This window comes from Lissotriton vulgaris, chromosome 6, assembly GCF_964263255.1.
Source record: "Lissotriton vulgaris chromosome 6, aLisVul1.2, whole genome shotgun sequence".
Lineage (NCBI taxonomy): Eukaryota > Metazoa > Chordata > Amphibia > Caudata > Salamandridae > Lissotriton > Lissotriton vulgaris.
Window position 1 is genome coordinate 906,574,822 of NC_141694.1, and position 23,513 is coordinate 906,598,334.

At 49.4% G+C, this 23,513-nt stretch overlaps 1 protein-coding gene across 1 annotated transcript in view; it reads right to left on the reverse strand.

Moving 5' to 3' along the window:
- TTC27 (tetratricopeptide repeat domain 27) overlaps positions 1-23,513 on the reverse strand; it is a 1,875,723-nt gene that overhangs the window by 1,294,329 nt on the left and 557,881 nt on the right. The gene's annotated exons all lie outside the window — the stretch shown is intronic.

Genomic DNA, 23,513 nt, shown 5'->3' on the forward strand with positions numbered 1-23,513 from the left:
GTGTGGAGTAGAGCAGCATTGTGTAAAGTGGTGTGGAGTGGTATGTGTGGCGTGGAGTGGCATTCTGGGGAGCAGTGTGGAGTGGCATTGTGTGGAGTTGAATGGAGTGGCACTGTGTGGAGTGGCACGGTGTGGAGTGTAGTGGCATTGTGGGGTGTGAAGTGTAGCAGAGTGACATTGAGCAGAGTGGCATTCAGTAGAGAGACATTGGGCGAAGCGCATTGTGCTTTAACACCTTGTCAGGAGTGGTGAGGTAATATAAATACAATTACAATTGAGTGGAGTGACATTGGGTGAAGTGGTGTGGAGTGGATTGGCATTGTGTGGAGGGGAGTGGGGTGACATTGTGTGGCATGGAGTGGAATTGCATTATGTGGTGTGGAGTGGCACTGTGTGGTGTGGATTGTCTTTGTGTGGTGTGGTGTTAAGTGACATTGCATGGCGTGAAGTGGAGTAGAGTGACCATGTGGAGTGGAGTGGAATTTGAGATTAGTGGAATTGAATGGACTGAAGTGGAATGGAATTGTGTGGCATGGAGTGGAATTGTGTGATGTGGAGTGGAATAGAATTGTGTGGCATGGAGTGCAGCCAGGCTGAGTGGAGTGGAATTGTGTGGTGTGAAGTGGAATAGAGTAGAATTGTGTGGAATAGAATACACTCCACTCCACTCCACTCCACTCCACTCCACTCCACTCCACTCCACTCCACTCCACTCCACTCCACTCCACTCCAGTGTAATAGTGTGCTGTGGAGTGGAATAGTGTGCTGTGGAGTGGAATAGTGTGCCATGAAGTGGAACTGTGTGGAGCAGAGTGGCGTGGAATTGTGTGGAGTGGAGTTCGATGGTGTGAAATGAAATTGTGTGAAGTGGAATTGTATGGTGTGGGGAGACATAGTGCAGCATGGAGTGATGTGAAGATGAAGTGTGCAGTGCTGAGTGGAATTGTGTGGGGTGGAATTGTGTGGGGTGGAATTGTGTGGAATTGAGTGGCAAGCACTGGAGCAGAAATGTGTGGTATAGAGAGGAATTGTGTGGCATGGAACTTAATTGTGTGGAGTGGAATAGTGTGGAATGAGTAGACTAGACTGAAGTGGATTTGTGTGGCATGGAGTAGAATTGTGTGGCATGAAGTGGAATTGAATAGCATGGACTGTAGTGGAATTGTGTGGCATGAAGTGGAATTGTGTGGCATGGAGTGGAATGACGAGACCGACGATCTTGCGGCCCGGCATCCTGAAGTTCCGAGGAACGCGAGCCCCGACTTGGTCAGGAGGCCTCTGCGTTCAACATCACTACTGATCCAATTCAATAACCAACTACGACCAGCCTTTGGCGGCGTTTTTCTACTATTTCGGGTACGTCCTATCTAATCCCTTTTATATTCGCTTGCTTGGTGCTATGGCCCAACGATACCATGAAGCAATTGAACCGTGAAGTTCACTGATCCACGGATGTATGTCCCCTCCGTCTTTGTCCTGATGAAGACCCCAGCCTAAGGGTTTCAACTTCCCTAGAACATTACGGGTCGAAACGTCGACTAACTTTATTTCACCCACATCTGTCAACATTGTGATAATGATCAAAGTGGTTGATTTGTTGTGAGGTTGTTTATGAATGCTGACTATCATTTATGTGCTCAGTGTGGCTGAATATGGAAGCATACACGTTCCGTATTGTTTCATTATAAGTTGGGTCCTATTGACCAGTGTTATATTACCATTGATGTTTCCCAATCCTCACCTATCCTTGCACTTCCCATCCCTCCCCTGGGGCATTGTTTATTGGTCAATACTTGAAGAATATTGAACCTACTAATTAAAAGTGTAATATTTTATACGCACATTGTGTTGCGTGGATTCTATGTGAATGATCAACATTGTAATCCGATATGTTTGAAAGTGTGTCTTTCTAAATCGTACATTCCCTTCTGTGTCCTTCTATGGTCCTACACTGGGATCACTTGTAACTGTATGACATGGAATTGAGTGGCATGAATGAAACTGTGTGGAGTAGAATGGTGTGGTGTGGGAGTGCAAGAGAAATGTGTGGGGTGGAACTGTGACCTGGCATTATGTGGAGCAAAGTGGCATTGTATGCCATGAAGTGGAAGGGCACTGTGTGGTGTGGAGTGAAGTGGCATTGTGTGGGGTGGGGTGGCATGGAGTGGAGAAGCTTTGTGTGGTGTGGAGCGGCATTGTGTAGCGAGGAGTGGCGTGCAACTGAGTGAAGTGGCATTGTTTTGACGTCGAGTTGGGTGGCATTGTGTGGTATGAAGTGGAGCAGAGTGACAATGAGTGGAGTGGATTGGAGTTGAATTGTGAAGAGTGAAACTGAATGTAGTGCAACTGTGTGCCAGAGAATTAAGTGACATAGAAGTGTGGGATATCAAATTGTTTGGAGTATAGTGGAATTGTGTGGATTGGAGTGCAATTGCGAGATTTGAAAGGGAATTGTGTGATATTGAGTGGCGTGGAATTGTGTGCCATGGAGTGGAGTCGAACTATGTACAGATGAATTGCTCAGAGTGTAATGGAATAAAATTGTGTGGTATTGCGTGCATAACAATTTAGGTTCTGAAGAACAGGCCTGTTCAATACTAAACAGAACATAAAGTTTAAAGTATAGGTACTCAAATATCCACATATTTTCTGTTGCTCATTAATGCGCCACAGGAGTGTCTTTCTACTCTCTAGACCAGCTTGCTTTTACTGTAGCTGTGGAGCAGTTCTGCAGCCGAAAAACGGCCTTGCATGACTCCGAAACAAAAGAACTACAAGTTAATGGCAGCCGCTTCAGTGAACTTCTGAACTTTAAAGTACTGTTTATAGTTTTTTTTTAACAAAAACAAGAGTCTGTCTGACTTCTAACACCCTCACACAAGTATAACTCAGCCAGAGAGTTGAGAGACACTCGGCGGTTTTCCTTTTCACCAAAAAGTTCGCAGTTTCCTGTAGGGTTTAGGAAATCTGCCCAATGCAAGCCCAGTCATTTCAGGGAACACGGCAACAGTGTTTAAGGATTTTTTTGGGTGGTCTACATGAAAAATGCATGCAAATTCTTTAGCAGAGCGGTCAACCGTAGAAATGCAGGACTAGTACTAAGGTTTTTGCTTCAAGAAGCCCTGACACAGAACCACTATTCCCCAAGTGGAATTATGATTGGTCAGGTAAGCAGTTTGGGCTTCAAGTGTTTTTAGAGAGCTCTGTCCACTGTAGATTCTGAACTCTCTCTGTATTCAATGCTAGGCGAAATTGTTTTACAGTAGCCATTTTGTACATATGTTAGTGTTACTTCAGCCTCCAATGTGGATAAAAAATCTACTTGAAATGTACCGTTAAGGACAATGTGAACAAGCACCTATGTATATTTCATGTGCCTTTGGTTTAACCTAGCTTTTTTGTCCCAAACAAATACACGAAGTTAAAAGTGTGGCGTCAAGAATAATGTCTTACGGCCAGAAATAGAAAACAAATAGAAGACAATGAAAAACGGAAGATATGTTCTGGTTAATGGGTGGGAATACTGAGCAGCTGGGCAAAATCAAATTGATCACTTCAAAACTCAACAGGAAACCATCTTCCACATGTTGAAGTAACCAATCGAACATTAACGAGTCCTGAGAGTACTAGATCGTTATGGAGGCGTTTGCAGAGAATGTAGATAAGTTTATATTTATTTAGAATCTGAACTAATAATGAGTGGATGAATATGGTTGCAACAAACACGTGTTCTCAAATTTTGATATACTAAATGGGGACGCTGGATAACTGTCAAAATTGGATCATGCACTGGTTCTATAAATGCCTTTCAGTTGTTGTTTGTAATGAATAACTGTTAAAATGTATCCGTTGGTTTTATAATGCCCTGCAGATGCTTGTTTTTTTATGTATTATTCATTATTACTGAGCTGTTTGTTTTGAATCTTTTATGACAACTTTTTGTCGAAATAAAGATTGCTGATGAAGATATTGAAAAACACTTAGAAAAAACTGAATTCTGCCCCAGTCCCAAAACATGATACTGTTTGTATGGGAGCACAATAAAATGTTTGCTACAACAGCAAAGCCATTTACTGATAGGCGGACCAAACCGTACATTTATTTAGGAGTTTAAATAATATACACATCATCTTTCAGTGCTTACCAGTTCTGAGCTGAAGCTCAAATTTTGGGGAGAAAAGGAGTCATAAGGGTTTCACCCCGTATCAAGTATTCCTAATGCCACAAAATATGTGATTCTATGGCAGGACTGGAGGCTCAGATTATGCTTTTCTTTCTCCGCTATTTATTAAAACACAAAACGCACAGCAGCCCAGAAAAGCTCTTATTGGAACATCATCATCGGTTTCAATAAAAGGAAGAAAACATAAAATAAAGCAACATAGTGCAATGTCTCAGACTTTAACTTCAAGTCCCAGCACTCCAACTTGTAAGGATCCGAGGGTAGTCCTTTCACAGTGTCCATTATCCTTATATAAGCAGACCCCTCTCTCCGTTCTTCCTCTTTCTTCGCTGCTCCCGCAGCCAGTTAAGTGTTTTCTCTTTGCTCTTGGGTTATTGTGGTTGCCTCACTTTTGGGGTTTTATTGATTGTGTTTCGGGACCTGTGTAAGCGTTGTAGCTGTTTTTCTCCACAGAGTCCCGATAGCGTCGCGGGGGCGGGTTTTCCGCACCTTACGCGACCTTGTTCCCATTGTGGTTCTGCGACGTGTATCAGCCGCTAGAGGGCACTGCAGCGTCTCGTTGGTCTTCGCGCGGTTTTCTCTTCAGAGGAGCCGCGCTGAGGAACCCAACGGACGCGGAGCCTTGCCCTCGTGCCCCCTCAGTGACGCTCGGTGTTGCTGGGTCTGTAGCCCCATTTCAGTGACTCTGTCACTCTTACGCCCTGTTCAGGGTCTGTATTGCGGTTTACCGCATTGCTGCCGGTGGTGCCGGTTTAAGCACTCCTTGCCCCTGGTGTGGTAGCGCGCTGTGGGGGGGCAGACCTGGTCCCTTGTGGTGGGTCGGCGCGCTGTGTTGGGTCCGAGTGCGCCTTGAATGCGGTCAGTTCCTGCCGCCCAAAAGCTGTACGGTCCTCTGGGCTGTTAGAATTCCTTGTACCCCCTAGAATCTGGGGCTGTATTGTAGTGACCGTTGGGAGTCCCTGAGTCTGGTGTGGTCGCCTGTCTGGGTAGCTCTCATTATGGAGGATGAATGCTATGAGGAGCCCCATTCCTACCTGAATGATGAGGAGTTCTATCAGGCGGTTGATAGTTCCATCTATAGATGTGTGACTGAGGTAGTCGGCCCTATGGAAGACCGCCTTTCGGCTCGTATTGTTGAGGAGTGCGGCAAGTTGGCGCGGGCAGATCTTCCAGGTCCTTCGGGGGAGGGTCCTCCAGCACCGAAGAGGCCTTGCAAGGACGGGCCGTCGGAGCGTGCCCATGGGGTGGACAAGGGCGCCTTTGAGCGTCTTCGGGACGCTTTCTTGGCAAAGGCGACCGCGCCCCCCACGGAGCAGCCCGCCGCCCCGGTCCCGGTGGCGCCCTCGGAGGTTGCACCTTCTTCCCCGGATAGGGATTCCCCAGATACCGACGACGACGAGTCGGAGCGTTCCTGGCGTCCTTCGAGCTCGGCCGCGGAGTTGCCTCGGGACAGCTCTGGCATGCTGGACCCGGATGAAATTATTCATCCGCGGTCAGCGGCCTGGGCCCCGGGCGACAAAGTGGCCAAGTTCGTGGCAATCAGGCTGTGCAAACCTCTGGAGAAGGAGGCCAGAGGGTGTCTGAGGGGGGAATGCCCTAGACCATCGTTGGAGCGCAAGGTAGCCATGACTCCGGACCAGGATGCCAAGATGGCGACGTTTCTGGCCAAGTTCATGAAGGACCCACGCAAGGGCATCAACCGTTCTTGGCGGTCCTGCCAGGATAAGCTGTTAGACGCGGTGGGTCTAATCACAAAGATTTTGGATATGGCGGAGGAAGCAAAGGTCTCGGGTGCGACCATTGACCCTGAGGTGCTGTCTAATTGGGCACAACGGGTGAAAATTTTTCTGGGTAACGCCAACTGCGCCCTTTCCACAGAGCGCCGTCGGTCCTTTCTGAATAAGTGGGACCCGAAACTCGGAGATCTGGCCTCTTCGGAGGCGGGGGCTGTGGCCCAAGGAGGTCTCTTTGGCGAACCTTTTATTAAGGAATTGGGAAAATTTGTGTCTACCTTTACCTCGCTAGACAAAGCCCAATCCAGCATCAAGCGTGTTTTCCACCAACGTTTTTCCTCCGGGGCTGGTCGCAGCAGGGGCCGTGCGACAGGCCGTGCAGGGCAAAATGCCGGCAACAGAGGGCAAGGCTCCGGACGAGGGCAGTATAACACCTCTGCCAACTATACTAACTTCTATCCCACAAGAGGACAGCGTTTTGGAGGTCGCGGATTCAAGAAAGGAGCAGGAAACAACTCCAATTCCGGTGAGTGTACTTCCTGCAAACCAAATTTGTGTTGGCGGCCGGTCAGCGGCCTTCTGGGGGGAGTGGGCATGCCTCCCCGCGGACGCGTGGGTTTTGCAAACCGTCCGCGGTTTCCATATAGAATTCTACGACCAACCCTTTCAGGTGAGTGCCCCTTCTCCGATGGTGTTCTCGGAGGCCGATGTGTTGTTGATAGACGAGGAGGTCGCGGACTTGCTCCGCAAGGGGGCCGTTCGTCGTTCAACTCTGCATCCCTCAGGGTTCACCAGCAACCTATTTCTTGTAGACAAGCCAGGCGGCGGGCGTCGCCCTGTTATCAACCTCAAGGAGTTCAATGGGTGGCTGGTGTATCGCCACTTCAAGATGGAAGGCATCCATCTGTTACGCAACATTCTCCTGTCGCAGGACTGGTTGGTGCGGTTGGATTTGAAGGACGCCTATCTGGTGGTTCCCATTCATCCCCGCACCGTCGTTTCCTGCAGTTCCTCTGGAAAGGTCAGGTGTTCGAGTTCACGGCCCTTCCTTTCGGTCTGTCTTCCGCTCCGTGGTGCTTCACGAAAGTCCTGCACCCGGTGATAGAATTCTTGTGCGGTCAGGGCGTCAGGCTCATCGTCTACTTGGATGACATTTTACTACTGGACCAATGTCCCCGGAAACTGCGCGAACACCTGCAAATGGCGGTGTCGCTTCTGCAAAGCTTGGGGTTTGTCATAAACGAGTCCAAGTCTGTTCTGGTTCCCTCTCAACTGATAGAGTTCCTGGGTTTCATCATAGACTCTGTCGAGTCTGTCCTCAGTCTTCCGGCCCGCAAGTTGTCGAAGATCCGTCATGTGTTGCGGCAGACGGTGGGGAGGTCCCACACCTCGCTGAGTCAGATTGCCAGAGTAGTGGGCCTCTTGTCCTCTTCCATCCAGCCAATTTTCCCAGGGCCGCTGCATTACAGGGCCCTTCAGCGCCTCAAAGCCTTTCATTTGCGCAGAGGTTTGTCGTACGATCAGTTGGTTCCTCTCTCGGAGGAGGTGCAGGAGGAGATGACGTGGTGGCTTTCTCATATGGAAGCCTGGAATGGTCGGGCGATCTTTGGGTCGGTCCCGGATTTAGTGATCGAGTCCGATGCCAGCAGAGCAGGTTGGGGCGCTCGCTGCAGAGATTTTTCCACAGGCGGCGCCTGGTCGCTGGAGGAGCAGAAGTTGCATATCAACTGTCTGAAACTCTTGGCGGGGTCCTTTGCGGTTCGGTGCTGGACCAAGGACACGGTTCAGTCGTGTGTCCTTTTGAAAATGGACAACGTCTCAGCCGTTCGATATGTGAACCATCTGGGAGGTTCGCGGTCCCGAGCGCTAGCGAATCTAGCGAGAGTTTTGGACCTATTGCCTGGACAATCATGTGTCGGTGCAGGCGGAGTACCTGCCGGGCCAGTCCAACCAGGTAGCGATGTGGCACTCCAGGTATCTACGGGACTTCAGTCAATGGAAGCTGGATATTTCGGTTTCTCGATGGCTGGACGGCCTCTGGGGTCCTTTTTCGATCGACTTCTTTGCCTCACGGTTGGATCATCAACTTCCGAGGTTCTACAGCTGGAGGCCGGATCCGGTGGCGGAAGCCATGGACGCGTTTCTTCAGGACTGGAGTCGGGAGTCGCCTTATGCGTTTCCTCCCTTCTCCATGATAACGAGAACTGCAGCTCAGCTGCGCCGGCAGAAAGGGGAGCTGGTCCTAGTGACTCCATTCTGGAGGTCGCAAGTGTGGTTTCCGGTTCTTCTGGAACTTTCCTGGGATTTTCCAATCCTACTCCCCCAGTTTCCTCACCTGCTTCTCAGTCCGGATCAGGAGCCTCATCACCTCCTCGTGCAGGGTTCTCTCCACCTCATGGTATGGAGGCTTTCAGGGGACGCTGGTCGCTCCCAGGCCTTTCGCGACCGGCTGAAGGACTCTTGGCCAAAGCCTGGGCTCCCAGTACGTCGAAGCGCTACAAGTCCGCTTGGGCTAAGTGGGTACGTTGGTGTCTTCGACATGACCTGGATCCCTTGGTCGCAGGAGTGGTTCCCATCCTGAACTTCCTGACGGAATTAGCTACGGCGGGTTTGGCGTATCGCACTATCAACACCATGCGTTCAGCGATTTCCGCTGCGCACCTGCCGGTGAATGGTTCCCCTGTGGGTGAACATCCGTTTGTGTGCAGGCTCTTGCGGGGTGTCCGGTTGGCTTTGCCGCCGGAACCTCGTTACTCCGTCCTCTGGGACGTGAATGTGGTTTTGAATTTGTTTCTCTCCTGGCAGGCCAATAGATATTTGTCTTTGAAGGAGCTTTCGGCCAAATTGGCCATGCTGTTATGTTTGGTGTCGTGTCGCAGAGTGTCTGATGTTCGAGCTCTGGATGTGTCCGCACGGGTGTTTTCGCCTGAGGGCGTCACCTTTACGGTTGGCCGCCGTACCAAGTCTGGCTCCAGAACCATTACATATCCTGCGTTTGTGGATGTCCCAAAGTTGTGTGTTGTGAACTGTTTGAAAGCGTATGAAGAAATGACTTGGGATCTTCGCCCTCCGGGTGAACGTCAGTTGTTGATTGCCTTGCGAAAACCACACCATGCAGTCTCTTCCCCCACAATTGCCAGGTGGGTGCGCTGGGTCATGCAGGAGGCAGGTATCGATACTAAACATTTTGGGGCACATTCTGCCAGAGGGGCCATGGCCTCCAAGGCGTTTGCAGTAGGTGCACGCTTGGAAGACTTGATGCGTGCAGCGGATTGGTCTTCAGAGTCCAGTTTCAAGAAGTTTTACTTCAAACCAGTTGTGGACATTGCCAGGTTGGTGGTGAGTAAGCTTTAAACTAGCATAATCTGAGCCTCCGGTCCTGCCATAGAATAGAAATTTGCCTAGCTAGTGTGACGGTAAGTTTCAATTCTATTAAGGACACGGAGGCAAGGATTATCCCACCCAGATCGTCCGCGTGTGACGTCCCACCCGTATGCCAGTAAGTACGTAGGTTTTCCAGTTGCTGTTGTTATTTCATGCCTGTTGCTGTCCGTATTGTTTTGCTGACATGCATCTGGTTGTACAACTCTCACGCAGTTGTGTTTTGTCACTAGGTAATGATGGTGCCAAACAGGACCAGTAAGGATGCTGCGTAATTTGCGAAGAAAGAGGAAGAACGGAGAGAGGGGTCTGCTTATATAAGGATAATGGACACTGTGAAAGGACTACCCTCGGATCCTTACAAGTTGGAGTGCTGGGACTTGAAGTTAAAGTCTGAGACATTGCACTATGTTGCTTTATTTGATGTTTTCTTCCTTTTATTGAAACCGATGATGATGTTCCAATAAGAGCTTTTCTGGGCTGCTGTGCGTTTTGTGTTTTAATAAACGGAGGAGAAAGAAAAGCATAATCCTCGCCTCCGTGTCCTTAATAGAATTGAAACTTACCGTCACACTAGCTAGGCAAATTTCGATTCAGTGTTGTTTACTGCAGTAGCCTTGTCTAGAGTTCTTAGCCATCATGAAGAGTTCTGTTTTAAAGCAATTTCTGAAATTAAAGTGATCAGGTTCATTCTGATGGTGGACTTAAATATTTCCCGAATTAAGAATCTCAGACTCCCAGTCATCTGCTCTTGTGCTTCTTCAATCTAAGAGCCTGATGTTGGGTAAAGTGCAGGCTGGATGATGGTCAATTTCAGGTGGGGATGTTGTCGGGTTATTTAAATACATCTGGGTGCTTTACTCCTACCATTTAGGATTGAAGAGCTAGTTCAACGAGATAACTAACGTTCACTTCTGGGAAAAAGCGGTTATCGGAGGGTCATTAGTTGGAATCCTATCAAGTACATCTCACATTTCCATCCTCCTGATGGTTTATTAATTGAGTGCCACTAAATTGGCCAATATTAACACCTGCTATTTACTGCACTTGGAAACAGCAGAAGTGCATTATGAAGCACTGTATATAACAAGACATTATTACTAGTGTTTAAGATGTAGGTGTCTAGTGTGAGGACAACTTACCCTTCATAACAAAAATAAGTCAGTTAATTAAATCGTGCAAATAGTACTTTGTCTCTAATAAAAACTCTCACATCAACGCTTACCATTCCATCCAGACCATCTTGGATCAACGGGCGCCATATGTGCAAGGGGCACGGCGACTCTGCATAGACTTTTGGTGGTCAGAACGTCCAGCATATGGTTTAACTCTTTGGACAGTGAAGGTTTTCTCCATTACTGCTAATTCCTTCCATCCCCAATCTCACTTTTAGGCTTAGTTTAGGTAAGGCTCGTCGTAAATGACAAACCAATAAATGGATAACCTAGCGGTACTCAGATGAGACAGCCTAAACATTAAATCCTGACGTAGCCACATATAAACATTTAAATCAAGGCCAAGCAAACAGTGGCCGCTTACTCTACCCAACGGTAAATGATCGTTTCTGGCTTGGATTTGAGGCAGGGCCCAGATATATGTGAAAATATATCCATTCAAGAGTTCTCAAACAATTACACTGTAAGGATTGGGAGAAGGTAATGCTAGTACAGAAGACAGCAAAGGAAAGCAAGGGGGACACATATAGATCTAACTGCATTTGATAATATTCAAAATGTGCTGCTTAACTGACAAAGCCCGGCTGGGCAAGGGTCCTGACTATCTCTTTCAGAGGCTCAAACAATATCACCCTGCTAGGACTTTGCGTTCTAGTGAGAAGGAATTACTGTCAGTCCCTCGTATTCGATGATACAGATGTGGCGGAAGATCTTTTTCCTATTTGGCCTCCACCTTCTAGAACAAATTCCCACTCTCTGTCAGAACCTGTCCTGGTTATAATAATTTTACAAAAGCACTAAAAACGGTTCTGTTTTAGATTCAGTTTTAACCTTTGTACTGACGGTGGACCGAAATACCCCAGAGGGGATGATTTGTGCGTGATAGCAAATACATTAATTAATTCAGTCATTCACTTTAGTGGCTGATAAATGAAGAGGGGCAGATACGGAGATGTTTTGGGCTGAAGGAGCGGTCAGGATGAAACCGAGAGTAAAAGGCATCAAGAGGCAGAATTGCTAAATACAAAAGAGGATTATTTTATCAAAGTTAATTTGGGGGGCGTGGCTTGGCACAGATGATGGCGGCCGCCTAAGCAGAGGGCTCTGCACCTGAGCCCCAATTAATATTGACACAACGGAGATCGAGACCCCCACCTCCCGTGAAACGATAGGGGAAGGGGCAGCCCCACATCGGGGATGTGCGCGAGGCAGGACGGCTGAATTAGAGACCTGCTGGAGCCCGATTATGGGCTGGCTGGTGCGCCGAAGGGTGAAAACGAACGGACCCAAGATGGCGCCTGTGGTGAGAGGCTGATACACCGGAGGACTGCAGAGCCACAACGACTTCGGGTGGTCGCGGCTATCACTCCAGGGGGAGAACTCGGCGGAGATCCCTGTGAGATCTTGGGATACGACTGTAAAGACATGAGCGGGACAAGGCCATTTAGGGAAGCACCGATGGCGAGGCTGAGACTGGGGGAGTGACGCACCGGGAGCATTGCAGCTGCCTTAAATAGCGGAAACGGCCGAGGGAAGACCAGTCCCGACGCCGCTAAGCTCCGCGGATGGTGGATGAGCACATGAAATGGAGATAACCTCCTGACCGGACCACATCCTACGCCGGCGAGGCCTCTAAACTTGGGTAGTGACGCTCTGCCTTTGTGTGTTTACCGATCAGCAGCAGTAGAAGAGGGCTCTCGCTGGGGCCGTAAATGCAAGCGGAGCTACAGCGCATAGTCCCATAGTTCACGGGGCTGCAGACCCTGCTGGAGCGCAGAACGGGGGAGGAAAGTGCGCTTGCTGGGCCTCTGGAGCGGCGGCTCTGGCGCAGTGCGGGCCCCGACACAGCAGGCGGCCCTGCGGGCGGTGGCGGCCTCGCCACACAACTGGTACAATCTACTGAGGCCGGGGAATCCACACGCCAACGTAAGAGGAGAACTCCCCCCTCACGAGCAAACAGGGCAAGATGGCGACTAACACAACCTATTACTGAAAATGACAAAAGGCCCCAGAAGAGAATGGGATTCGGACCCTAAAGGCCCCATTATACCCTTTCATATTAATGTCTGAACAGCTGCGAATGAACTGAGCCCTACAGAAGGCGCTACCTCTCACATTCGCCCGATTCCGTGCTTGGGTTGTAGTACTGCGGAAGTGCGGAACGAGCAGGAAGAAGGGCCGGGACAAGTGGGTGTTGTAGTGAACGATAATCCCCGACGGGGCGACTGCGGAGCGCCATTGGCAGGAGCAGAGTGAGCACACATAGCCAAGAATACACCTGACCATCGGGAAGCCAAAGGGAAACAAGAGTGGAGCTCAACCTACGGTGGAAGGTGAATTAACTGATTGTGAAGAACAAGCGGACTCCGACCAGCTGCGGGACCCCCACCTACAGCACCAGCTAGACAAAATACTGACGGCCTTAGCGGACTCCCGTGCGGCATTACAGCAGGACATAGCACAAGTGGCCACGGGACTGGGCTTGGTGAGTGCCGATCATGGTAAACTAGTAGATAGAGTCAGGGCAGGATAACAAGTTGTCAGTGAGCGGAAGCAGTGAGCGGGATTAGTGAACTCACCTCTTCCCGTCGTTTTCAGCGGTGGCAGTGTAGACCAGTGGATTACCGAATCTCTGCAGGGTAGCTGCGGTTTTGCTGCGAGACATTTTTTCGGTGACCAGAGGGCTCTGTGTGTCAAGAGCCCTAGGAGAAGTAGGAGAGGAGAGGAGTGGTAGCTGGACGCAGGACGCCAGCGGGCATCGGACTACGGCAACAATTGGCGGCCAAATACAGAGCACCTAAAATCAGAGCTCTGGGCCCCGGGCTGCATTTGTGAGTAGGGACGGTGCGGTAGCACCGCTGTGTGGAGAGAGGGTCTTGCTGCAAGGGAATTGTCGATGCTGGCAAGCAGCTGGTGAGGTGAACGGTGCTGGACAGTCTGCTTCCAGTTTGTTTTCAGTGCTCCAGAAACAGCAGCCTGTGAGGTATTCCGGTGAGTGTGAGGAGCTAGCAAAAATCCTTAAGGCAACATTTTTTTAGGCTGGTATTAGCGCTGGTTGGGGCAAAGTGCACGGATTGCGGGCAGACTTTGTGAATAGACGACCTTCTACTTTCCCCCCTACATTTTTTAACCCACTGGTAATTAGGTGTATTTTGCATTGACACTGACAATTGTGGGGTGTGTGATAATGGGGTGACGCTCGTGGTGATTACAGTAGACGTGAGCTTTTGGGGTAGTGCTTTGTACCGGCAGGACTGCGAGGACCAGCAGCCTTTGCCTTCTGATGCGGTGTGCCTCTTCCCGCCCCTCTCACACGCTGTATATCTTTGTGCACGCATCCCGCTTTGCGGAATGCGCGCGGGCACGCGCCGGGTCAAGGGTGGGCCCACTCAAGCCTGTTGTAGACCGGAGGAGACCGGACCGGGCCACCCCTCTTTCATTTGGCGTAATCTACACCCCAAACGCGACAAAGATCCGTAAGTACTCATCTGGGTGAAGTTTTGTATTAGTAATATGGTAGCACGCGAAAGCAGGAGTAGGGCAGTAACTTCGAGTGGAAATCTAACAGGAACACTGGATAACTTCATATTCAGAGCCAACTCTGTTATTGACCAGGGGATAATTTTAATGGAGCGTCGGGTTTCTCAAGATCTAGCCCTTGCCAAAAGATCCTCCCTCTTTGCAAATGCTCGTACACCAGAATCCATCACGCGAGCAAATATCCATGATGTTCCTGTGATTGTACATAGTCCACCGATCTCCCAAGACCAGGACCAGGCCCATATCTCCCCAGCTGAGCAGCTCCAACTATCAGAAGCAATAGAGACTACCATTGTGTCAATCCCGGCTAGCTCTCTTGAAAGACCTAATAGTCGGCAGCTACGGGAGAGACGCGAAGGGGCGATGCCCAAGAGGAAGCGGGGGGCTGCTACTGTTACTGGAGGCAGGAAGCCCAAACTTTCCAAAGGTACCGGTAATAGTGACGTAACATCCAAGCACAAGGGGTCAGATGCCTCCAACTCCACGGACACTCATGTCTCACCATCATTGACTGTAACTTGTTCAGGAATAACTTCTCTAGGCCCGGCTAACTCCAGCGGTGAAACAGTGGCAGTGGAGGATCACCTTTTTGTAAAATTGGGCGCCTTATTAAGATCTTCCCTCCAACCACTTGAAGTGAGACTCACGCGGATTGAGCAGCAGCTCTCCAAGATCTAACAAGTTTCACTGGAAACTGTGGACAGTTTGAAGTCAAACATGTTGTATCTGGGTAGTGCACAATCGAATATGGCACGGGGGGGATTGTAACACATAAATCTACCCCCCAGCAGCACCTCCTACTCCTAAAGTACCTACTGCAAAACCGATTGCACCAGTGGACACACTTACTAATGCTTTGAGGGTGGGTACTTCAGTACAGTTTAAAGAGGCCGGTCAAGCTCTACCCGTTACGGACTCTTCTAGGGAATGTAGAATTGATATGCCCCCAGAATCAAGCCAGTATCTGGTAGTCCTCACAAGGGTTCCCGAAATAAGCAATCGGGGTCTGGAATTGTTTATGTCCCTAAAAAACAAAGTCTCTGACTGGCTCAATAAAAATAGACCACTCCCTCCCCACATTACCAGTGAAATACTGATGGTGCGCAGGTTGTCTTGGGTGGGGCATAGGTCAAAAACCATAACTGGTGATTACGTGTTGGTAAACTTCAAGGACCCACGGACTGTGGAGCATATTTGTAACTGGAGGTACCATAGTCCTGGGGCTAATATCCAATCCCTCCCACTGTCATATTTTTATCCCCCAAGCTATCTGCCAGATACAGAAGGTGAATGGACTTTAGTAAAGCACCGAGGTGCGGGTAGGGTTGAGAGGGGTTGCACGTGCAATCACACGTACCGAGCCAAATACGTACCCAAATTAGGTTCAGTGGCCTGGAAATGGTCGATTGACTACAGCACATCCGGGTGGAAACACATGGCACCCCCCATACAAGGAGTAATGTCAACCCCGGGGGAGTTGCTGAGCCAACTTGTAGCCAATTGTCTAGTGATAATCCAGATCCTCGCCTCTTTATTCAGGGGATTACTACAGGAAATGGTGATGATTCACCCGGTAGTAACGCACCAGGCCGTTCACTGGAGCTCCTTCGAGAATCTGCCAGGGAGGGTGTCCCAATGGGGAGTGGTGTCACTTGCCCGAATGCTAGCAAACCAAAATCTTTGACAATATTATCTTGGAATGTGGCAGGGCTACCCAATAAATTGCCGTGCCCAGAGTGGGGTTCTTTTGTGGATAAGACTGACATCTGCCTCTTTCAAGAGACCAAGAGACCTGGGCTAGACCGTGACCACCCACTCAGACAATGTCCAGTGTGTTGTCCTGAAGTGGCCAAACTCTTTCAAGCTTGCTATCGTGAACGTTTATTCGCGACCAGTAAGCATAGCCAGTGAGTTAACTACCATCGAAGAGTTGTCGCATTTTTTGTACACTATTACCAGTGATACCCACCTCCTGATAGCCGGCGATTTGAACGGTCACTATGAGCCCCTACAGGGGATGAATGAAGGTGCTCTCATGGTGGAGGATGACCATTGGGCCATACCGCCAAGTCAATCCCTGTTCCCCAGGACATGGTCCCCTTTAGCGATTCAGATCACGGCCCTAAATTTAAACCATTCTATTAGGGCCTGTAACGGCCGCACTCCCTCTGACAAGGTGTACCTTCAATGAAATGGGGCATGAGTCGCGCTTAGACTATATTATGGTCGAGACGCGGCTGTGGTCTAAGGTTATTGATTTTAAGGTAATCACCAGGGTTGACAGCGATCACAACGCTCTAAGTCTGGAGATGGTTTTTCCTGGCCCAAGAGTGAACGTAATGGCAGACCAGGAAGACCCAATAGATAGAATAACATTAACACATGATAGACACAGGGTTAAGTGGGAAAAGATAGTGGCGTCCCCAGATGAACTATCTAAACTATACAATCTAATTCTTCCCCTGTTTGTGGAGGTTGATGCTTTAACTATCCAACCTCCGCTTTCTGATTTCAATGAAAAATTGCAGGCTCTGCACATGAACTTAGTCTCCACCTTTATCGAGGTCCTTAATCCACAGGTGTCCAAACGGAGAAAAAGGGCCCCTGCATCTTCCTGGTATAATGCTGCATGTCCAACGGCTAAGTCAGAGCTGGTCCAGGCATTAAAGCTTGGCAGGAATAAACCCCTTATCCGTGCTAGGAGACTACAGTACAAAGAAGCCATGAAATACGCCAAGCAAGAGTGGGATCTTGATAAGTGGACTAACCTAACCTGCGCCCTAGACTCAAGGGATGCTCGCAGATTTTGGTCAATAGTCAGTACAGGCTGCGGAGAAAATCTGCCATTGAACCAAACATTGAGGCAAAAGTATGGGAAGATCACTTCAAGGCCCTATACTCCGTAGATTCAGGCGCGGAAAATATGCCGGTACCCCAGCCTTAAATGACCAGCACGACGACTTAGAATTTACCTTAGAGGAAGTATGTCATGCAATAGCCAAACTCGCAGTGGGAAAAGCCCCGGGTTTGACAAACTACCGGGAGACCTCTTCAAACACCAATCCAGGATTTGGGGCCCGTACCTCCGTATCATCTTCAATGCCGTCCTGAGGGGCATGGAGGTTCCCTGTACTTGGCTGGGAGCAGAGATAGTCTCAATTTTTAAGAAGGGCTCTCCTCTGCTCCCGGCCAACTACAGGCCTATCAGCCTCATAGATGTCCCGCAAAAAAGTTTTGCGCGGCTCATCCTAGACTGCCTACAGGACTAGATGGAGGAGCACGCAGTCCTCAGCCCGTACCAAGTGGGGTTCAGGAGGAATACTTCCACCATACATCAAATCTTCCGCCTAGTATTACTATTCTGGAAAACGGCGAAGATAGAGGGTGGCAGCCTCTACATGGTGTTTTTGGACCCTCGCTCCGCTTTTGACTTAGTGCCCCGTGGGAAACTGTGGACCGTGCTTCAAAATTTGGGTGTCCCACATCAACTCCTGAATGTGTTGATGAGGCTGCATGAGGGGAACTTTGCGCTGGTCAGATGCGGGAGAAACGGGGCGCTGTCATCTAGGTTTCCCAGGGGGGTCAGGCAGGGGTGCGTATTGGCACCTACCCTGTTCTGCCTCTACGTAAATGGCGTAATTTCACATCTGGATAGTCTTCCCAATAATGATGCGCCAAGGTTGGCAGGCAGCAGGGTGCCGGTAATTATGTTCGCAGACGACACCCTGCTGCTCTCCAAGTCGCCACTGGGGATCCAGCGTGTATAGGACGGCTTTGAGGATTTCTGCAGATGATGTGGCTTGGAGATAAACGCTGATAAAACGAAATTCATGATCTTCAACCCCCTGGCATCCACACGTCTGAATCCTAGCTTGGGCACAGTGAGACTAGAAAGGATAACGACCTTTGAGTACTTGAGGGTAACCATAAATGAAAATCTGTCATGGGGCCCCCAACAAGTAAAATCACAAATGAACCTGGCCCAGCTTGCGGGGGAATCCTCAAGCTCTCCAATACATCTACATTTAAACCCATCAAACCCCTGTTGGAGATCTATAAGACCCAGGCGAGGGCTGCAATTCTGTATGGGGGAGGGGGGGGGGGGGGGGGGGGGAGTTGTGAGGGCATTCCTGTAGGCCTGAAATCGCCAAAACGGAAAACAAATTTATTAGACAGTTATTGGCACTCCCACAAAGTACCCCGCTTCTACCTCTAAGATTGGATTTGGGGTTGAGACCTATTGAAGTTGAATTAGCACTTAAACCCCTTAGGTTCTGGCGTAGGCTCTGAATAACGCCAGAGTTGCTGAACTACAGGCTAGAACTGAAGGAAATATCACATTGTCGTAGTGCAGCAAAAATACCCTGGCTTATGTTTTTAAAACAGGAATTTTTAAGACTGGGATTGCCTGATATGTGGTATGACCAGGAAAGGAGCTGTCAGGAGGTCTCGCGCAAGTCGCTCACTAAGATCTTTGTGGATGAAAAACACACTGCTGTTCTGTCCGTCTCCAATGCTGGCACCCTAATAAACTCCTTTTTAACATTTAAAGATTTTTATTCCTTTGAAGATTTTTTGGATGTTATCTATCCCATTGCATCTATTAACTTTATTTACAATGGAGATATGGTACTCTACCCTTAAGAGCTTTTACAAGCAAATGGTCAGCCTCTACCATCAAGACTTGTCCAGGGTGTAGCTGTGACTTAGAAGATGAACTTCACATACTGTTCTTTTGTCCAGCCTACAGTAAACCCAGGCAGTATTGGCTAGTACCCCTATGTAAAAATGTGGGTTTTGTACAGTGTACATATGCTTTTAGAATTTTAAAAACTGATACTTCTAGGAACATTGTATTTGCAGTCTCTCAGTTCTTGCTAGCTATGTGGACTAAACGTAGGCGCATGACTGCTAATGAATGTTAAGGTTCATTTGTTGACAAGATTGTTTTATTGAAATCATGTGCCACTCTAGCTTGAACGATTTTATCAATACCGTGTCTATTCTAATGAATTGTGTCATCAGCTTTGAATATGTTTTATTTTCCACTCTTTCATGGCAAAAAGCCGAAATAAAGATTCCTTGATGATGAGTAGATAGAGTCAAATCAGTGGAGGGAACGCTCCAAGCACTTGAACCCGCACAAAAGGACCTCAAAGCTACTATGGCTACAGAGTTGGAGCGCATAGATGCCTTGGAAAAAAGAGCAGAGGATGCCGAAGGACGCAATCGCCGGAACAACATCCGAGTAGTGGGGCTGCCTGAAAAAATAGAAGGGCAGGACATGGTACAATATCTTGAAAATTGGCTCCAAACAGCGGTGGTGCCGGAAGGCCTACCACTTTCTACACTTTGGAGCGAGCACATAGAGTGCCGGCCAGACCTCCCCAGCAAGGGCGACCGCCACGACCGGTGGTAGCCCGACTGCTACATTTCCGAGACTGTGATTTGATCCTCCAGAAAGCGCGAGTTGATGGTCCCTTCCAAGTAGAAAATAGCAAGGTCAATATCTTTCCTGACTATACCTATGAGACACAGTGTCGAAGGACCTCCTTTCTGGCAATTAAGAGGGAATTGCGCAACAAGGGTCTTCAATATTCTCTCCTCTTCCCGGCCAAACTGAGGGTCATTGTGAAGGGCAAGACATATTTCTTGACACCCCGGACGACGCCTGTGCTTGGCTGGAACTATATAAGGCTGGGAAGGATGGCAATGAGCCAAGAGCGCAAACCGTCACAGAAGGACTGCCTTCAAGGAAATCGCAAAGGCTCCGCAATAGACAACGAGGGCTAAGAACACCTTCCCTGAGGCAGACGGAAGCGGAGCGAAGAGGAGTACTGGCAGTGGTGTCCACGCTGTCGGGCACGCAGGAGACTTAATCACTGGGTGGAACAGAATCGGAGAAAGACGACAATCGATCTGACACTGAACACTCCAAAACGGACAGTGAGCATTTGCCGAAGGTCACGCCGGCGACAGCTAAGGGAATGCTGGATGCAGAATAGGCACACCTGGAAAGCCAACTGGATGGTAAATTTGGTGCGCGATGGACTTCCTAATGTGAGTTCTCGGAGGGGTGGGCTGACTGAAGTTGAAGGGGAGGGGGGTCGGGGAGACTTTATTCGCTGGGGCTCGGTTGGACTGCGAGGAATGCAGGAATGGGTTGGCCACCCGTTGGCGCATAGTCCCCCCTCACTGCCCTTATGGCATGCCCGCAGTGTCTGTTGTTGGGCTTAGAAGTGTGTTGCATTTTGTAATGGTTTGGATGGGAACTAGATGGTTAATGCTAGGTCCAGTTCTTGGGTGGATGGGAAGAACGGCTTGTTTGGAGGGAAGTTGGGGAAGGGTAATCCCTGGCGCGTACGTAGAGTCACGATTTCAACTGCACGGGACAATAATGGAGAATGGGTGATACAGCCAATCTGCGATTTATAACCTGGAAGGTGAGGGGGCTTCACACTATGACACGGCGAGATAAAATCCATGCCTACTTAGTGCGCAGGGGTGTGCACATTGCACATCTCCAGGAGACTCACCTGACCAAGGCCGAGGGCTTAGCGCTGCAGCGTAAGTGGAGGGGCCAAGTATTTAACACCACATACTCGGCATTTGCTAGAGGTGCCCTGATCTGGAATCGAGCGGGGGTCCCCTTCCAAGTACCCAAGCAGACGATAGATCCTGAAGGCAGGTATGTGGCCGTTGAGGGGAAACTTTGAGGTAGAGACATAGCTTTTTGTAGTGTTTTGGCACCTAATGTTGATCAGCTAGGTTTCCTGGCGAAGATATCCGGGTCTCTGGCGCACTAATGGGTGGAGACTTTAATTCTATCACAGACATAACACTAGACAGATCGCATCCTCCACTGGCTGACTCCCCGATACATAGATTGACCAAAGGTAGACTCGACTGACCGACAAGGTGGGGACTAGTAGACGCTTGGCGCACGCAACACCCGCTGGACCGCGACTACTCCTATTTCTCTGGGATGCATGAGCTGCACGTAAGATTGGACGCGGTGTTGTGCTCCCCTACCATAATGCCTACCGTTATACTGACTGAATACCTGACTAGAACGATCTCCGATCATAACCCGATGCTGTTAACCATGCATTGGATGACAGGGACTTCATGTGTCCCCACTTGGAGACTACGCCCCGAAACGCTAGACGACCCAACGTTTCAAGAGGCATTGAGGGAAGGGATCACCCATTACTTTGAGGAGAATGTTGGATAGGCTGCCACGAGGGCGGTCGAGTGGGATGCCTTCAAGGTAGTGGTAAGGGGGATCTGTATAGGACAACATGCGGGAGTACGCAAGGTGCTATTAGGCGACCTGACCCGAGCAGAAGAGAAGTTACGTAAGGCAGAACTATTAAGACCTGGTCGCCCAGAACTGCAGGAAGAGGTTAGCGCAGCGAGGGAGGCAGAAGTGGAAAGGTTGCGCAGTTTCGACCATAAGGCTTATGCAATGAGGATGCATGCGGAGGGGGACAAAGCAGGGATCCTTCTAGCTTGGTTGGCCAATCCAACCAAGAGAGGCACCCCCATACTGGCACTTGAGACGAAGGAAGGGGGAATAGTCCACACCCAGAATGAGATCCTGCAGGGTTTTCTGAGCTATTATGAGGACTCTATAGAAGCACACTACTAGTAGGGGACCCTGCCATTGATGCCTTCCTAGAAGGTCTGCAACTGCCTCGACTGGAACAGGGACAGGCAAGAAGCTTAGGTAAAGACATAGAACAAAGTGAAATCCGAGGCGCCATTACACGCATGGCCCACAAGAAAACCCCGGGTATAGATGGCTTACCAAAAGATTTTTACGAGAATTATGTAGATTTGCTATCACCAAGACTCCAAGTGGTCTACAAGGAAGCAAAGGAATTGGGACAGCTACCTCAATCTATGCGAGAGGCCCTAGTGGTCCCGCAGTTGAAGCCAGGTCGGGAGAGCAGAAGGACAGCATCCTATCGCCCATTATCGATGCTGACCACAGACTACAAAATATTAAGCAGCATCCTAGCGAACCCACTCTTACAATATATGACCACATTGATTCATGAAGACCAAGCTGGTTTTATACCATCGAGGAATACGACTACAAACATCAGGGGATTAGTGCACCTACTGGAGGAAGATCACCCAGAGGCGAGACAGTCAATGACATTGTCGGTAGATATCAAGAAAGCGTTTGATAGCTTAGAGTGGGAGTATCTATATAAAGCAATGGGACGCTTTGCATTAGGAGAAGACTTCCTGCAGTGGGCAAGGGTGCTATATACATCGGCTGTGGCACGAGTGAGAGTCGGAACACTGATTTCAGCACAATACCCGGTAGCTCGAGGTACGAGACAGGGGTGCTCGCGGTCCCCTTTACTGTTTGCTTTAGCAGTAGAACCAATTGTGACAACGGTCCGAAGGGGGGACCACTATTAGGCACTAGAGAGCAGAGAGGGTCGGCAATATATATCACTATATGCGGACGATCTGCTGCTCTTTCTTGAGGACGCTGACAGAGCACTGGTGGGAGCTGGGAACTTGCTCTCGGACTTTGGAGATATATCGGGCCTGAGAGTAAACTGGTCCAAAACATGCCTGTTCCCGGTGAGACAAGGGAAGAGCCAACCAGTCACAGATAAGGAGGTGAGGTGGGAGCCCGCCTGCCTGAAATACCTGGGAGTGTATATCTAGCACACTGCCACGGACATGTTAGAGGGAAATATAGGACGCGCTGTGCGAGCTCTGAAAAGTAGCATGGCCTTTTGGGCCACGCTGCCGCGGTCAGTGGCGGGCCGAGTAGCATTATTAAAAATGATAGCGCTTCCCAGTTTCCTATATTATTTTAGAACATTACCAATATGGATTCCGAACTCAACGTTTAAGCTATTGAAGTCCCTCATAGTGACTTTCCTCTGGGGCGCGAACAGACGCAGAGTAGCACAGGCAACACTCATACGACCCAGGGCCGAGGGTGGGCTAGCAGTTCCCGACTTCGAGCTATATTATTTGGCAGCCCAATTGCAGATTTTAACGCAAGCAATAGCGAGGGAATTTAGAGGACCAGAACAACAAAGAGGTAGGGGAATACCGCACCATATCCTATCGTTTATAGCAATGCAGCAAAAATTAGACCTTAGAGATCTCTTTACCGAAGAGAAAACGCTTAGACTTTCTTGGAATCACTCCCAACGCAGGACGGGAGTCTTGCACCCATATGCACCCGAAATCCCGTTGGGAATGGTGACGGCATTGGACAGCTGGTGCATTTCTATATCCTCCATAGAGCTTATTTGACACCAGGAAGAATTCGCAAATCCTTTAAAGTGACGGAGGCGGCATGCCCCAGGTGTGCGCGTGCTGGTGTATAACTAGAACATATGTTGTAGTCCTGCCTGGCGATGGGACTATACTGGAGGAAGTGGGAGACACCCTAAACGAGATAACAGAGAGAGAGTTAACGTTTGACATGGCCACTAGCGTTCTACACTGGTTACCCCATAC